The following is a 6,000-nucleotide window of genomic DNA, read 5'->3' as shown; positions in this document are numbered from 1 at the left end:
AGAAAGCCCTGCAGCAGTGCTGTTGAACTGAACATCAGCCAGCCGGGGCCCTGGAGCAGTACACCTGCAGGAAGTCGTTGGTCCTGTATTGCTGTCATTAGAGAGCCCTGAAAGCCTCACCCCTGCTTTGCTGCAGGATGCTCCCTTTGGTTCAGAGTGAAACAATCTTCTTTGGGTACATAGAAGGAAAAAGGAGTCTTGTGAGGGAGCAGGAGCACAGAGCAGCTGAGGGATGACTTGCTGGGTCATTAGGAGAACAGACATGTCATGGAAGTGAGCAAGGTTTGGTGCCATCCTCTGCATGGATCCAAGACCATAACAATTTTCAGGAGAATACTCTCTGAAGTATTTATGACTAGCAAAGGAGTGATAGCAGGAAACCCATTTCTTGCAATTTTTTTTTCCTTAAAAAGCATTTATGTTTCCTCCACCCACAGAAATGGAGTGAGAATTATGCTCTCATCTACTGAGCCATATGCTGTTTCCAGTCTTTTTTTTTGTCTAAGTGAATCTTCAAGTATTTTAAAGAGCAAGGAGGACAAAAGCACCTTTCACAAGGATAATTACCTAACGCACCTGCATCAGAAGAGGGCCTTGTATTTGATTACTTTAAAGAAGAAAAAGAATCCAGTGGCAAACAATGGAATTATAAATCTATTATTTGGGAACACACTATGACAATAAATCAATGGCTGTATCCCTCAGTTCCATTTTCAGCCTCTGTAAACTTCTCAGTACCCCTTAATTGGTTGGATTCTCTTATTGATTTTTACAGCTTGCAGGGGTCACTAAGGTTGTAGAGAAGCTGTCTCTCCCCTATGCCATTCTGTGTTGCCACCCACTGTGTAATAGGCCTCCTGCTACCTTTTAGAAACCTAACTTGCTCTCTTTTAATATTCGAAACAAACTGTCAAAAATTAGCATTAGGTATATGAGGAGCTAATTTTCTGTAAAATGCTTGATTTTAAAATAACTTTGAATGTAGTAAAGTACTGCAGACTCTTTCTACTGGAATTTTAGGATGACTGAGTTTACTTACACATTTCAATATTTATGTCTGGAAGAGAGACAAACAAAAGGGGAAAAAACCCCAGACAAATTGAAAGAAGTAATTATTCAGAACTCCGCGGCTGAATTACTACTCACAGTAGATGTAGGATGGTGTGCCTCCCCTCCATCATTGTCATCACCTGCAAGGGCTGCTAATAGACATTAGGAAGGTCTTTCATCTATAGAAGTGCTAATAGATGCCATTCTAATGCTGTCCATCATAATAAATTACAATAACTTGCAACACGTCCATAGAGAGATGGGAACAATTCAAAAATTAGTAATTGAAATAGTGTGGTGGCAATTAAAACACTTGTGGTTAGCAGCTGCTTCCAAATTGCTAGAAAGGGGTATTTACATAAACAAGGGCTTTCCTCTACCAGAAGGGGCTTGTGTGTCAAGTAGGGTTTGTGGTTCCCTTTTTTAGTATCTGGGCATCCATCAGCAAAAGGAAGAGTTCAGCTGCATGATCATATTTATACCCTCCCCCTGTAAAGAGCTGCTTTGGGGCATTTTTATGACTGGGTGTCCCCTAGTAACAAAGCAATTAAATTACACGGAATAATAAACTGCGTTCTTAACCTGTAATCCAAATGCAGATATTTTCCTTGTAACACACTTTTTGAAAGGTCTTCCTTATGTATTCTATTATTATATATTCATTCTGAGACTGTCTTCTAAATAAATCTTTTTACTATTTAGACCTTTAAGGTGATTCCTGTTTGAGGGATAGGATTTGTCTGAACTCCCCCTCTATGGAATTACCTTCAATCTCTGAGACTATGCAGAAGAATAGCCTTGCCAGCAAAGGCTGGGGCCAGAGTTAGCTGTGGTACAGGGCAGAGGGAGATGGGGGATGAAGAGGGAAGGATCAGGGCGGTGCTGGCTGTGAAGGAAGGTGTGTTTTCAGCACTTGGGCATCAGTGGGAGGGTGTGATGGCAGGTGATTTGAGAGGCACGTGTGCCCTGTGCAAGAAAGGGCAGGCAGAGAAAGTTGGTACAGGGTAATATAATATAATATAATATAATAATATAATATAATATAATATTTCTGTGGTTCATGTTTCTAAAGAGTCAGAGAAGATAATCAGTGAGAGGTTTGCTGACTTGTTTGATTGCAACTCTAATGGATACTACAAGCTGGGGAGAAGATGCTTCCAGAAAAGGCAGAGTAGAATTAGAGATCTAGAAACCTATTTTACTTCACTTTAGACAACACTCTCTTTACTCTTTCTGCATTGAAAGTGTACTCATATCATGCATCTTAGGTAGAAAGGTTTTGCTGGTGCACTGTTACAGACTGAGAGAAATGTCACCCATTTGACATGTCACATGTAGACAAAAGGCAATTTTCACATATTGACAAGATGATGCACTAATAAACTATTTTTGGTTTGTTTTTTCTTTTTCTTTTCTATAAGGTAAGTCTGGATAGGAGGCCAAGAGAGAACTTCTGTAAGAGAAAAAGAAGAAGTAAGAGAGAAAAGCTATTTGATCTGAAGGAACTGAACACTGTCAACTAAGTTATCAAATACAACAATGTGGAACAGTAATATTTAAGAAACGTTTTTGTTAACTTTTATATACCACTGAATATGACTTGCCTCCTGTCAGTAAGCATCTGGAGCGGATGAGCACAGGTTCATTTTTTTCAGGAAATAAAAGTATTTAGTCAAACTGTCATATTACACAGAGGCAATACCACAAATAGAGAGAAATTAGAACTGGACAATGTCAACTTGTCAAACTATAGAATGGTTTGTGTTGGAAAAGACCTCATAGATTACCTAACTCAATCCCCCTGCAATGATCAGAGACACTTCCCATTAGGCCAGGTTGCCAAAACCTCATCCAACCTGGCCTTGAACACTTCCAGGGATGGAGCATCCACAGCCTGGTCCAATGTTTCCCCACCATCACAGTACAGAATTTCTTCCTCAAATCTAATCTAAACCTAGTGTTCTTCAGTTTAAAGCCATTCCTCATTGTCCTCTCACTTCATGCCCCTGTCAAAGGTCCCTCTCCATCTTCCTCATAGCCCCCCTAGGTACTTGCAGGCTGCTCTGTGATATCCTGGGACCCTTTTCTTCTTCAAGCTCAACATCCCCAACTCTCTCAGCTTGTCCTCATAGGAGAGGTGCTCCCAGCCTCTGATCACCTTTGTGGCCCTTCTCTGGACTTGTTCCAGTAAATCCATGTCCTTATTATGTTGTATGTGCCCTTCATGGTATGTGCCAGTTAATAATTCAGGTAAATGGAAAAGAAAGGTAGTGGTTTCTCAATTTGAAATCTTAAGATACTAGTTTTTCAAAGGAAGTCCTCTTGAATGAAAGTCTGCAGCTACATTATTCAAGAAGTCATAACTAAAGGACTGGTGATCTCTTTCTACTTTTAAAACACATAATTTCATTTGCAATCTGCCATCTGGGCAGAAGTACCAACCCATTGGAAACTTCTTCACAGGCGTAGGAGTATTCTAACACACACCTTTTGTTCATTCTATTTCTCTCACACAACTTTTCAAAGCCTTGACTAATATTTTTTCTTGAAACAACCATCTTTTGAGCCACACATAATTTCAGTTTCCTCTCTAGGCTGGCAGCAATTACCCCATGGAAACTACAGAACAATACTTACTCTTATGTATTTCTCTATCTCTGCCTTTCTTGGCTACTACATAACAAATCTGCACATGCTGGGAGATTTCCACTGTTGCCCACCCAGTCACCAGTAACAGCCTCATTTTCTCTTGTAGGAATAGTTATTTCAGTCCTCACAGTTTATGAAGAAGGAGTCAACTGTGCTAATATAAACCTTTTCTTTGTTTTTTTTTCTCTTTTTTTGCTTACTATGAAATAATACACCAGTCTTATGTGATAAAGTGTCAAAGTCATTATTCTGTGCTTTTTCATTTCTTATATCGTTTCACTCCTTATCATTGATTAATGAATCTCATAGACTTTTGTCTTTGACTTATTTTTTCACCATTTTTCATATTTTATGAATCTATGCAGATGTGTGTGATAAAGACTTATCAATGTCAGCCTCCTTCTACATCTGCTTCTTTCAAAAAAATCACTCTGTTTGGCTAAATCTCTGCTTACCCTTTTCAGAGAAAGGGTATTCAGGCCATCTCTCACTGATGACCTGCTTTATTTTGGCTGCAATTAGCATAGCCAAAAAAAAAAAAAAATCAAAGATCTAATATCTGGAGTTACGATTTTGGAGGATTGTTTTCTTTGTTGGTAGGATATGTCTCAATCTGAAGGTGATGCCCCATTGAAGCTAACACAGCATTAAGGCTTTGAACATTTCAAAGGAAAAATGTTCTTAATAACTATTTTTGTTTCTTACAGAGTGCACAAATTCTGCTGATCTACTGCTCCTTACGGGTTCCTCAGACAGTGCCAGAGAGGCAGACTGGACATCTCAGTGCTCACTGCTGACTGGAACCTGTACATCAGTCACTGGTACTGATGGCAGCTGCTTTTCTAACTCACTTTACATGCTGCACCTTCCAACCCCACAGTTTTCTTTGCCCATTTCCTTCCTTTTCTGAATGTTAGCTAAAGTTTTCTTCTTCTCAATTAGGGTCTCCTCTGTTGTGTCACTGGCCCTCTTTCATTTCTTCACAACAAAAACAGCATTTAATATCCTGCTGTGCTGGGGTTACCTGCCACTTGGCAAGACATGCATCACTACAAGACACAAATTTTTTAGAAGAACCAGCCACACCAGGGCACAGGCTTCCACCCATCAGTCCCAGCATCTGGACAGTTTGTATTGTCTGGGTTTGTTCACTAAAGTATTAAAGAAAGGATTGGAGTGAAGGCCTTACACATTGAAAGCTGAATAAGGAGCAAGTAGCAAGCACTAGTGTTTCACAGCCCCTTTCTAAGATGAGGAGAAGTGTGGACCAGTTCTGGGCTAGTTTTGTTCAACATCTTTATCCATCACAGTGAAAATTCCAGGTTTCCAAGTGGACAAGGATCCAACCTAATTCTTACTAAGCAACTTCTGTTATCTCTTCACTGTACATCCTCAAGCCTCAAGCTGTTGATTAATAATTCATATAATGAAGAGTCAGCAATAAAAAAAAAGAGATTGACATTTCAGTTCCTTAGATGTCTTTTATGACCACCATTTATATGTGGCTGATTCTGTTAAAAAAAAAAGAGAAACAAAAAATAGTGAAGGATTTTGTACAGTTTTATCACTTTAAAGGATAAAAAAGAACATTAAAGACTAGGAAAGTAAATCCCAAGGTCAAAAGCACTGTTGTCATCATAGAGTCATTGCTATTTTCATCCACAATATTTCTGTTAAGAGTGTACTTCATGTGATGCTGCAGGAGTGATGTAGATGTTCTTCATACCCTTGAAAATTCTCCTCTGCACTGCTTGGAAGAGGATCAGGTAGGAACCTTACTGGATGGATGGAATCAGGAACCACATCGGAGTCAGGATGTATTTCAGGAATCAGACAGATTTTATCTAACAGCGATGTGCCAAAGTCCTTCAGAGGCCACACTGGAAGAGTGATAAAAGATGTCTTCCTCTTTTTTAATAGTCTGGGGAAAGTATTATGAGCCCAGATGTCTGAGGGAAAAAAATGAACTTCCCTAACAAAACCCATGGTTTTACTGTTCAAAAACTGCTGCCTTCAGTAAGGAAGATCTCAGTTCTGATTTAACTTTCAGATGATCCAGATTGTCTCTTACATCTCAAAATACACACTTAAAAACCTGCCACCAAAAACTTATGCTATAACACGGAGTGAGAACCTGAAGGACAGCCCAAATGTGAGATGGATATATCTGACCTGTGTCTGCCACCTCTGTGCAGGAGGAAGCAGAGCACAACATCTCATCAGAGGACAGATACCTTGATTCTTGTATGCAATGTCTCAGGGATCAGCTGTGGTCCTTGGAAATAACTGTTCACCATGCCA

This window comes from Passer domesticus, chromosome 1 (assembly GCF_036417665.1).
Source record: "Passer domesticus isolate bPasDom1 chromosome 1, bPasDom1.hap1, whole genome shotgun sequence".
NCBI lineage: Eukaryota > Metazoa > Chordata > Aves > Passeriformes > Passeridae > Passer > Passer domesticus.
The sequence above is the reverse complement of the archived record's forward strand: the minus strand, read 5'-3'. Positions refer to the sequence as shown.